Source organism: Chanodichthys erythropterus, chromosome 12 (genome assembly GCF_024489055.1).
Source record: "Chanodichthys erythropterus isolate Z2021 chromosome 12, ASM2448905v1, whole genome shotgun sequence".
Taxonomy (NCBI): domain Eukaryota; kingdom Metazoa; phylum Chordata; class Actinopteri; order Cypriniformes; family Xenocyprididae; genus Chanodichthys; species Chanodichthys erythropterus.
The window spans coordinates 52192066-52204657 of NC_090232.1; positions in this window are offsets into that span (position 1 = coordinate 52192066).

Genomic DNA, 12592 nt, shown 5'->3' on the forward strand with positions numbered 1-12592 from the left:
TGTTTTGATACCTTTTGTAATTTTTTGCGCTTATTCCTCCACATTGTAACACTTTTAAATCTCTCATATGCTACATTATCACCAAATATTGGATTCAATCTTTATGGCAACTTGATTTCTTTCAGTTAAGACAGGCTTTATATTTCCGTTTAGAAATGATCAATCATAGACTCATTTATCGTTTATGTACCTCAGTTTTAAAATAATAAAAACTGATTTTAAACTGCGTGTTTGAGACTGTATTTAGATCGCTGCAGTTTTAAAGATAAAATACTCGGACTTCCGGCGGGTCTGGCCTTGTGATGGCAGCACAATAACAGGGCTCTTCACTTAACAAGTTAAAACCTGCCCCAGACATCGATTCAGAATATAACATATGGGTTGTTAATGTACGAAAATTCGTTCTTGTAAGTAAACAGCGAATCTAAAATGCAAAGTCGAAGAAATCGCGAGGGAACTGGCAAAATAACCGATGCCTTCAAGCCTAGCCAAGCGGCTAGTGCAAATGTTAACCAGGATGCTTCCAATGACTCGCTGACCTCTGAAATTCTCAACGAAATGCGTGGCATGAGAAAGGAAATAAATGAGAAGTTTGGAAAATTGGAGGAATCGATCAAGCAAGTAAATGAAGGGATAAAAGGACTCGAAAAACGATTGGAGGAATCCGAAGACAGAATCGGCATTACTGAGGACAGATGCGAGCGATCGGACAGGCTGTTGAGCTTCAGATGGAGGAGAAGTTAGAGGACTTGGAAAACCGATCAAGGCGTTCAAATGTGAGAATATATGGACTGGAAGAAGGAGCAGAAGGAAACAGAAACATGATTGAATTCGTGTCGACAACATTGAAGCTGATACTTGATCTGCCCGAGGATGAGGACTTGGGTATAGAGCGCGCACATAGATCGCTCGGGATGAAACCGACAAATCCAAACGCGGCCCCGCGATCAGTCGTGGTTAAGTTTTTGCATTTTCAGACGAAACAACGGATCTTGCACAAAGCCTGGGCTACTAAGGGTTTGCAGTTTAATGGGAGTCGTGTCGCGCTGGATCATGACTATTCCAACGCAGTACAACGCAAACGAAGAGAGTATAAAGACATCAAAAAGCAGCTGAAAGAACGCAAGATCAAGTTCAAGTCACCTTACCCAGCGATACTGAAAGTTCAGCTTGAAGATGGAGAAGTGAGTTACAGCTCTGCCTGGGAGGCGGCGGAAGGTCTTCAACATCTGGGGATCCGAGCGAAGCTTTCAGAGGCCGAGATGCGAGAAAGAGACTTGTTCAAGCTGGGCTTGCTGCCGCGGAAGCGCGAAGAGACACATTTATCTACAACTCTGGTTGGGGATATTGAATCGCTCTCAAAGTGAATAATATACTCAGGCAAGTAAGTTGTACGGATTTAAAAGTGTAGAAAAATAATAGAGACTGTCCTATGTAAACAGTTTTCCTTACTACACAAACTTGATAATATGTTTGACTTTGTGTTAAATACAGAATAAAAACAAAATGTTTAGTTGCACTCAGGGATAACGGATTAAACCCAGTTCGATGCTGACTTGAGGGGCTGGTTGAATGCAAAACGGCGGACTTGGAAGGAAAATTCGAAGCAGATAATCAATAGCGTTTAATAGTCTAATAGATTACCTGCTTTACTGCCTTTTACATCAGGCAGGGAAGGCCCAAGCACCAATAGGGCTGCTTGGATAAACCTTAAACTTGTCATCTCTGTTAGAAATGGCTAAAGGAATCCCATGGTTCAGGAGGGATTGTAGTTGTGGAAGTGGTTATGTTCTTTCAGACTCCACAATATATTGTTCTTGGATGTTGTTCTTTGTCAATATATGTTTAATTTATTTTTGGTTTTATGTTTTTTTTCTTTATTGTAAGAATATTAAAAGAGTGGGACTTACAACAGTACATCTGCGGTAAATATGCCATGTTTTAAGGGATAGGTGCAGCAATATTAGAGGGTTAAGTTGGATAAGACAGGAGAGTAAAGTGCAATTCAATATGACATTGTAAATGAGGGGGTATAATGTAGTATCTTATAATGTGAAAGGTTTATATAACCCAATTAAGCGACGAAAAATTATGGATCAGCTTAAAAATATGCATTCTGATATTGTGTACCTCCAAGAAACACATCTGTCAGATGACGAGCACAAGAAATTAAGTAAGTCTTGGGCTCCACAGGTTTTCTATTCTGCTTACAGCTCAGGCCATAAGAGAGGAGTTGCCATTTTACTACACCGGTCAGTTCAGTTTTGTCTAGATTCAGTATTTAAAGATAAAGAGGGGAGATATATCATAGTAAATGGAATGATAGATGGGGTTTGGGTTACTATGTGTAATGTTTATGCACCGAATGACAATAAACCACAATTTATAAAAAACATCTTTAGTGTAATAATAGAAAGAGCAAAGGGCCTTTTATTGGTTGGGGGAGATTTTAATTGTTCACTGTCTTTGTTATTAGATAAATATCCACCCTCATCCTCACCTCAGACATCAATGGCCAAAGCCCTTAAGAATGTTTGTGAGGAACTCGAGTTTTTAGATATCTGGAGATTCTTACATCCAAAACAACGAGATTATACTTTTTTTTCCCCACCCTCATGGGACATATTCTAGGATAGATTACTTCTTTATGCCAAAAAGTGAAGTCTATAGAGCAAGAGAGTGTGAAATTCATAATATCTCATTATCTGATCATGCTCCTGTGTCACTGATATGGGAAGTTGGCCAAAGACCTTCTTGTAGTAGATGGAGGTTGAATACATCACTATTAGGAAGGCCAGAGATTAAAACATATATAAGACATGAATTTGAACAGTACCTAGAAATTAATGATAAACCAGATACATCACCCATAACATTATGGGAGGCGGCTAAAGCTGTGTTAAGAGGGAAAATTATTTCATGTTCTTCCACATTAAAAAAAAGAAGGATAGAAAAGCAAAACAAACTCGAACAAAAAATAAAAATTCTAGAAATACAGCATAAGCAAAACCCAACAACAGAGAATCTAAAACAGCTCAAGGAGGTGAGAAGGGAACTAGATGATTTACTCACAGAGAAAGTAGAGAGGAACATAAGATTTTTGAAGCAAAAATTTTATGAGCATGGGAGCAGAGCTAACCGTTTGTTAGCCTCTCAGTTGCGGAAAAAAATTGGTTTAAAAATTGGTCAAAAAATTAAGACCAACTCTGCTGATAAACCTTTTTTGTATAAACCTGCTGAAATCTCAGAAACCTTTGCTGCTTTTTATAAAAACCTTTACTCAGATACAGACATATGCTCAGAGCCAGAACAAATTAAATCATATTTAGATAAAATTAACCTCCCCAAGATGGACATTTTAACTTCAAACATGATTGATAACCCCATAACAAAGGAAGAAATAATGGAAGCCATTAAAAAATTAAAGAATAATAAAAGCCCTGGGACAGATGGGTATACAAATGAGTTTTATAAAGCATTTAGTGACATTATAAGTCCCTTATTAGAAAGAACATATGCCCATATTATGGAAACTGGTAAAATGCCATATTCATGGAAGGAGGCAATAATTTCAGTCATTCATAAAGAGGGGAAGGACCCTACGGATTGTGCCTCATACAGGCCAGTTGCCCTCCTTAACACAGATTGCAAATTGTTAACATCTATACTGACTAGGCGTATAGAGAGAATTGTTGTGCATCTGATAAATCCAGATCAGACTGGATTTGTGATCGGGCGGCATGTGCATGATAATATTCGAAGACTACTCAATATCATGACATATAGCTCCTCTCAACAACTTCCTTGCATGGCACTAGCGTTAGACGCAGAGAAAGCGTTTGATCGCGTATCTTGGCCTTTTTTGTTTAAGGTGTTAGAGAAATTTGGATTTGGCCCTAAATTCGTTAAGTGGATCCAATTGTTGTACTCAGGCCCACAGAGCATGGTCAGAGTAAATGGCTGTCTGTCACAGCCATTTCAATTAAGTAGGGGGACGAGGCAGGGATGCCCTCTATCCCCACTATTGTTCGCAATGAGTATAGAGCCTCTGGCTCAGGCTATTAGAGATAACTTACAAATTAAAGGAATTGATATAGATAATTATGTACACAAGTTGTCCCTCTATGCAGATGATGTCCTTGTATATGTTTCAGATCCTCTAAGTTCAGTTCCAATATTAATGGAGGAAATTAAACAATATGGAAATTTATCAGGATATAAAATTAATGTTAATAAAACTGAAGCCCTAGCTTTAAATACACACATTTCCCCTCACATAAAAGCTTCCTTTCATTTTAGATGGCCAAGAGAAGGCATAACGTATTTGGGAGCAAAAATCCCCCCAAATTCAGATAAATTATATGAGGTCAACTATATTAAGCTCATTAAAAAAATTACAAGTGATCTTGATAGGTGGTCAATGTTGCCCCTCTCTATGGCCGGAAGAATTGAGTCAATTAGAATGAATATCCTTCCCAGATTGATGTTTTTATTCCAGGTACTACCCCTCACACCTCCAAGGTCCATGTTTACACTGTTGGATAGATTAACTTCCAGATTTATCTGGCAGGGAAGACGCCCTAGAGTTAGATACAAGGTTCTACAGTTACAAAAATCTCAAGGAGGCTGGGCTCTACCAAATTTCAGATACTATTGGTTAGCATGTCAGTTAAGAGCCATGACAGTGTGGATATCAGATAGGTCTGATACAGGATGGCTTGAAATAGAGAAGACAAATTGCTCATGTGTGCCATTGGCAGCTATTCCTTTTTATGAAGAGAAGAGCTGTAATAGCCGTTTAGGGAGGTGGACAATGACTACTCTTTTAGCGTGGAAAGAAGTTCAGCGGAGTTTTGGTCTTTTAACTGGGGACTCTGCCTTGTCAGACATCTCATGTTTAAATAAATGTATGCCCCTACAGCTAGATTCAGGCTTTCAGAGGTAGAGACTATACAATTTACGTTTGATTCATCAATTGCTAGTTGGTACTACATTGAAAACCTTTGAACAGCTGGAATTAGAGTTTGGTTTACCAAGAGCTGATTTTTTCCGATATCTTCAAATAAGAAATTTTCTCCTCAAACATCCAAATTCAAAAGAAATTCTAAACCCATTATCACCAGTAGAACAATATTTTAAAATAATTCAGCTTAATGAGAAGGCAGGTAAACCGGTATCTACTTTATATCGGGCCCTATCTGATATGAAAAAAGATAATATTGAACATATCAGGCACAAATGGGAAAACGAGTTTAACAAGGAAATAAATGAAGAGGCCTGGAGAAATATTTTTATTGACTTGCATAAAGTAACGAATTCGGTTAATTGGAGAGAATTCAGCTGGAAATACTCAATCCGATTTTTCAGATCACCAGTAGTGGTATCCAAGATCAATCTTAACCAAACGGCTTATTGCTGGAGAGACTGTGGGGAGGCTCTGGCCAATCACACACATATATTTTGGACTTGTCCTAAATTAACAGGTTTTTGGAATGAAGTATTTGATATTGCAGAGAAAACATTAGTTATAAAATTAAATAGAGACCCCATGATGGCTATTCTTGGGGCCAATATGAAAGAAGTGAAATCTAAAGAGGGAAAATATTTACTCCAAATACTCTTTGTAGCTGCAAAAAAAGCTATCACCAAAAATTGGCTCCAGAGGGAGCCTCCAACCTGTAATAAATGGTTATCTTTAATTAAAGAAATATATGTTATGGAAAAAATAACATATAGTCTTAGATTGGAACATGCATCATTTAAAAAAAGATGGGCAGCCTGGTTAGAAGGAATGGCTTTGGACTGGGACTGATGGCTTTCCAGGCATGGCAAATCTAGTAATATATACCTAGCAATAGTAATACCTATAATTAATTAAAATGAATAAATAAAAAGTCCCACCCTCCTTGGTTGGATTCAAGTATTAATTTAGTTATATAGTTTTGTTAATGGTTTTCTATTTTGGTGTTTTGTTGCTGTGTGTTTTTTTTCTTTTTTTTTTTCTTTTATGTATTTCCTGTGAAGATTTTTGTTGTATAATGTTTGTTAAATATGTTTTATGTTTATGGTTGGTGATTAGGTGGTCCTGCAAAAAAAAAAAAGTAAAAACAGACATGTATGATGTATGTTACACACAGGATGTATGTAAGTTTGTTCTTAAAAGAAAAGAAAAAAAAAAAAGGAAAATAAAAATTAAGTTGAAAGAAAAAAAAAAGATAAAATACTCAACAATGGTGTGGACTTATGAATTTGCACATGGTTTGTCTTAAAGCATATAGACATGTAAACAACCATAAAAACTTGATTTTCACCACAGGGGGACTTTAAATAAAATCACACCAGTGTGTTTTAATGATTAACCAGTAAAATTTGTTTTGAAAAGCTTTTAAAAGTCATAAAGTCACACTTGTGGTGTTCACAGTCAAAAATGATCGACCTACAGAAAAATAGCTAATAAATACTCGATTCAACAGGCGCAAAAAATGGTCGAGCACCCACGGAAAAATATGAGATATTCTCCATTGATTTTAACTAATAAAAAATCGATTTGAGCTTTCAGACACGATCTTCACCCTTTTTTATAGTTTATTTAAGGCCGTTTCTATGGCAATATTTTAATGGCAAATGTCGAGAACACATCCAAGTGATGCGCGAGCACAAATGGCTCTGCTCTCGATCAGATACATGAGCGCGCTCAAACACAAACTCTCCTTTGCATCAGATATCAGCGAGAGCATGACTCGCGACAACACTCGTGAAAAGAATGTGCTTTTGGGTCGAAATTGTCATCTTGCTGCACGGATATAATGCAAATAAAACATCCACTTGACGTCGATTTGAGTTAAATAAGAAGCGAACTAGCGCTGAAACGTGTTGTTTTTGAAATCATGCTGAGGAACGTTGTGGCTCGTGTAAGTGCGCGTCAGTGTATCACTTGACTCTTCTTTCCAGGGAAATCACTAACAAAATGCACACAAACATGTCCCTGCTCTTGATATACAAACATTCTTTGTACTTAATGAGGAAAAAACAATATGAGGGCAGATTCGAACCACTGATAATTAGAGCTATGCTGGAATTTTTGTCAACTAGTTTTCTTTAAATTAGGACAGGTTTTGTATTTGTTTTTGGTGATGGTGTAGCATAACTAGAGATTTATAAGCAATTTTTTGCAGGTTGGTCATTTTTGACCGTGAACATCACAAGTGTTATAGGGTTTTCAACACCACACAAGGGTTAATTATACACTATGCATTTCTTCTTTCCATGATTTATGGTGTTTTCTAGTCTTTATCTATTTATTAAAGTGCATTTTATTTACAGGAAATAGAGGCTGCAGTCGAGAAATTTGCTGCACTTCCTGACCATGAAGACTCAGACAGCACCTTCGTGGTTTTAATGTCCCACGGGGGAAGAATCAATAATAAAGATGCCATTTTAGGTGTCAACTATCATCACCGGCACAACGCCAGTGATGTCTTCTTTGTTGACGACATCTTCACCCGTCTGAACTCAGAGAATTGTCCTGCTCTGATTGACAAACCAAAGGTTATTCTGATCCAAGCCTGCAGAGACTGATAACACTCAACTCCTATTCACATATTGCTGTTTCTCTTTGTAATTTGTCTGCATTTAACTTTACCTTTCCTCTGGATTTACAGTAATTTTGTCATCCATATTATGAACTGTTTCTGTGTTCAGGTCACCCAGGAGGCGTGGAAATTAGTGACAGCGCACTTGACTCAGATGCCTGGGAACACAGAGAGAAAGACTTTGCCTGTTTTATGTCCACCCTTCCTGGTAAGTGCTCATGTTTTATAGATTTTTTTTTCTGTTCAGAAGCTGTTCATGTTTCTTCTGTAATAGGGTGACCATATTTTGATTACCGAAAACCAGGACACTCGGCCCAGCAATGAGATACTCAAATGATACTCGAAGTTTACTCAAAGATGCCTTATAATTTCAATACATTTAAAGTATGGCTCCTCTGTATGGATAGAAAATTGTTATATTACAAAATACTATCTATAACCAAAGACACAAATTCAGATAGGCTTCTCAGAGGTTACTCAACATGTTTTATTATGACAAGTTTCAAAAATAACAAATGAAATAATGATAGAAATAATGTCTCTTCTGTATTAGAAAAATAATAAATAACTAAAAAAATACCTCTGCTATATTAGCAATCCAAATTTAACAAAAATAGCTCTGACAAACTTACAAAAACTAACAAAAAATATCTATATCTTTAGTTTTCTTCTTCATTCTCTTTTCCTCTTCTTCATCCTGTTTTTCTTCCTCATCCTCCTCGTTTGCCCATCTATATTTTGCCGTAGAGCTGATCTTTCCCAGCAGTTTTTTGTTACTTAACAAATAAGCATGAAAGTTATAAAGAAATTTATATAGGCCTTTCAGCTGTTACATCGCAAGGTACAAAGGAAGAGCACAACGAGCTGAACTCATTGTAGACGATAGCTGAAGGTTGCTCTGCTGTTACACGAAGTATCTGTTATTTACAGATGACTGCACAAATCATGCATACTAATGAAAACATATAAACTGTTACCTAGAAGTAGTAAACAACTGTAGTTTAGACATAAGTCAGCCGCGACGCTGAGAATATAGTTACCTTTATGGAATAATCCACTAATGTCTTGATATACAATGTGAACTAATATTCTCAGTTGCACGTGCAATCGCACATGTCTGCGAAACTCATTTATATTAATGTATGCTCCGCCTTCGGAAACCGAAAATCGCAGAAACCGAAAATCTCGTAACACCGGTCAATTTGATGGCCCAATGAAAAACAATGAAAACCAGGACATTTTCATCACTTTATAAAAAACAACCAGGATGGCCAGGACAGGACGTGAAATGTCCTGGGAAAACAGGATGTTTGGTCACCCTATTCTGTAATGAGAATAGTGTCAAAGGCTTCTTTGTGGAGTAACTTATTGTATAACCAATGAATTATCTCCACAGATACCAAAGCATGGCGTACTAAATCTGGAAGTTATTTTATCATGTACATCGTGAAGGTGTTCTGTAAATGGGCTCATGACACTCACATTATGGAGTTGTTCACAAAGGTAAATGAAGAAAATTCCATTTTTATTTATTTATTTATTTTTTTTAAGATACTAAACAACATCTCCCAGTTGTTATAGCCCAAGCGTATTGGTCAACTAAAAAAAAACACAGGGGTTTGCTTCTTTGCTTCTTGTCACATGTAAATATTTTTTTTTTTTTTCATAGGTCACCTCAGACATGGCGAAACGCCCAGGAAGAGAGGAGATAAAACTCTTGCTGTGTATTGAAAGAACATCCCTTACGAAGAACTTCTACCTGTTCCCTGGACTCAGATGTCCAGCTTAAATCAAAATCACTCTTGATCTCTAATTAGACATCTAAACAAAAACAAATTTGATTAGGTATAATTAAAAATCTTATTTATATTGACTCAGGAATACAGTTACAATGTTCCTCATATTCAAGGCATGCACCTGTGATGTACTTATTATTGACATTTGATTCATTCATATACAGTGCTTAAAGCTGCAATGTGTAAAATTTTTGCAGGAAAATATTCAAAAACCACTGGGCCAGTGTTATTTATTTTGTTCACTTGAGCACTTACAATATCCCAAATGTTTCCAACTATTTGTAAATCGGGAGAAAATTGCAATTTTAACCAAGGCTCCGGGACGTGTGAGGCGTCGCCTGTCAATGGCGTCATACCCGCGTTACCTCTTCTGTTCTTACAGACTGAATCTCCAATCTCAAAAGGACCATCTTTGAGAGATCATTTAAAAGGGTTAACTATATTCAGAATAATGATGCCTTATATGTGCATGATGTGCTTATTGGAACTTATGATATCTTAATATATGCAGTATTGTGATTATTGTTTTATTAGGTCAGGTCAGTAATATGTGCAAGAGATGTGTCATGTTTGAAAGTTAAAGCTCATATTATTCTTTATAATGCAAGGTGCATGAAACATTGAAATTCTGTATCAGGGATATATTAGGAAACTTTATAAAGTTACTAATCAAACAGGAAAATGTTCCACGAACGTCACATGATGCAATCAATGAACAAAGAAGAAACAGTACGTGGCGTGTCTGAGCTCTGTAGCAGCGTCTCATTGGAGAATCGCGTCGGAGGACGTAACCAAAGGTTCTCCTTAAAACTATGCTGTCCAGACAGCTCGTTGCTGATATTTTCACCCAACGGTCTTCGCTTGAGGTTTGACCAGGTGCTCTCTTACATCAAACAGCCATCGCTGGTTTTCCACCGAACAGCCATCACATCCAGAACTCTGAAACACTCCGTTGAACTTCGTGACCAAAAATCTCCAAAGCCGAAAGCCGCTCAAGCAACAGACTCTCAGAAGAGCTTTCAGTACGTTTCACCAGCCGGCGACCTCCTTCCAAATTAAAATTAATTGCATGCCATTTATCAACACAAGCCATCCAGAATTTAATATGATATTGTAAAATCGATCTATCTTACTGCAGTGTGTAACAGTGTCTCACAGCAGCACCTGTTATCTGAAGATCAGATTTGCAATGATCTCTTTGTCAAGTCCAGTCAAAAAACATCACTACACATCAGTGCTTGTGTTTTGGGACAACACTTGTGTTCATTATGACACGTTCACTGTGTCAAACACAAACATTCAGAACGTGTCAAAAAGCATTTGTTAAAAAAAAAACACTAAAATTGGCTAAATTCTTACACATCAGTGTGTGAGTTTAGGGACAACACTCGTTGTGTTAATTCTGACACATTCATTGTGTGACGATTTTAAATGTGTCAGGAAGGTGATCGGTTAACAAGCAGAATCACCAAAGGAGAAAATCACAATTTTTAAGTCACCATCATGGAGATCAGGATTTGCTTTAGTCGAGCTCTTGACCCTTGACTTATTAATAAAAGGTTTTGTTTGGGCTGTTGTAATTTTAATTATAACAGCCAGACAAACAAAGAGAAAAAATGATCAGGTGGTGTTGGTAATGTTTTCACAACAAAAATCAAGGGTCAAGAGCTCAACTAAAGCGAACATGGTGACCTCAAACAAAACATTTTCAATAAGACATCAACATCTAAACCTCTGATAATTCTCAATAAGAAAACCTCTGCTTCTGTAGGTCGTGTGACAGAAATAAGGTCAGTCTGGTTAGTAATAAGTGGAGCTGGTAATGCTGTTTGTGGAGTTGTTGAATCAGATCATCAGAGATTTAATGTCTTTTATCTTCAGTTCATCTAAGGCTGTGGCTGAAGAAAGTTGTAGTTTGTGTTCATTTCTCTTTCTTTCAGTGTTTGTTCACAGCAGGTGTTTAAATGATTGAAAGAATGTTTCAGGAACATCACACTAACCTTTAAATAACATTCTACTAACATTAAAGAAACTGGACAATTTATGTTCTTGAAATGTTACAAATCAACGTTCCTACAATGTTGAATTTTAGATCAAAATTAAGTTGAAAGAACGTTTGAGGAACATTATACCTTTAAAAACGTTCCTCTAACGTCACGAAAACTGGACATTTTTAACGTTCCCAGAACCAACACTGAATATTTAGAGAACGTTCTTATAACAAAATTCTAAAAGTTCCTTATAGAATTCATTTTAAGTAATTTTTTGTTTTTAAATCTTTGCATGACACAGCTCCTTCATACATTGCTGATCTTATTCATGTCCATGAGTCAAGAGTAGGCTAATGCACAAAATCTATATGTTCCGCAATCTAAACTAAAATCCAGAGGTGACCGGGCATTTGCGGTAGCTGACCCAAGGCTATGGAACAGTTTACCAGCGCATTTGAGACAATTATCATCTCTGAATGATTTTAAGAAACAGTTAAAAACATATTTTTTATTTTACATTAGCTTTTGATCAGGTATGAGTATTGAGGTATTGTCGCTGCAGCTACCGAGTTAGTCTTGAATGTTGGGTGTTCATAAATGCCAGTAGTGATGTTGTACAACGAGGACGTTGTCATGTCGTCAGTCATCAGACAGTATCCCAGTGTGTGTGTACTGTGTAGTGAGCCAGGGTCCTTACTGTCCTTACTAGTGCCTGAATTCGACTAGGGAGCTGAATGAAACACACCAGCAGATGTCCTCGTTGAGCGCTTCAAAACAGTGAATTTGTTCCATTGATTCATTTTCAGGAAGCACCATTTGCCATATTTGCTTCTCTGTTCTAATCTACTATTCTACTCATAGAAATCAGTATGTTTGTAGGCTATATCTGTCTCATATAAGTGTGTATTATGCCACGCCCATAAACTTTCTGGCAGATTCCATCAGAACTCAGCTGCTTTTCTTAAAGGGGCCGCCGCGAAATTAAAGGCGCACACGCAAGATTGTGGGTTTGTCACTCATAACTCTACAGTCTGTACAGTTTAATTACCATATATTATAATCTGTCTGTCATTTCCCAGATGATTGAGAGCAGTGTATTTTTCTGACTTTTTTGTACCACAATCTTTCTCTTTTTAGTAAGAAGCCCTCCCCTTTAAATCTCCTCCAGGGACCACCAAGAGTCTCTCCTTGTTTATGTCGGTTGGCAATAAAT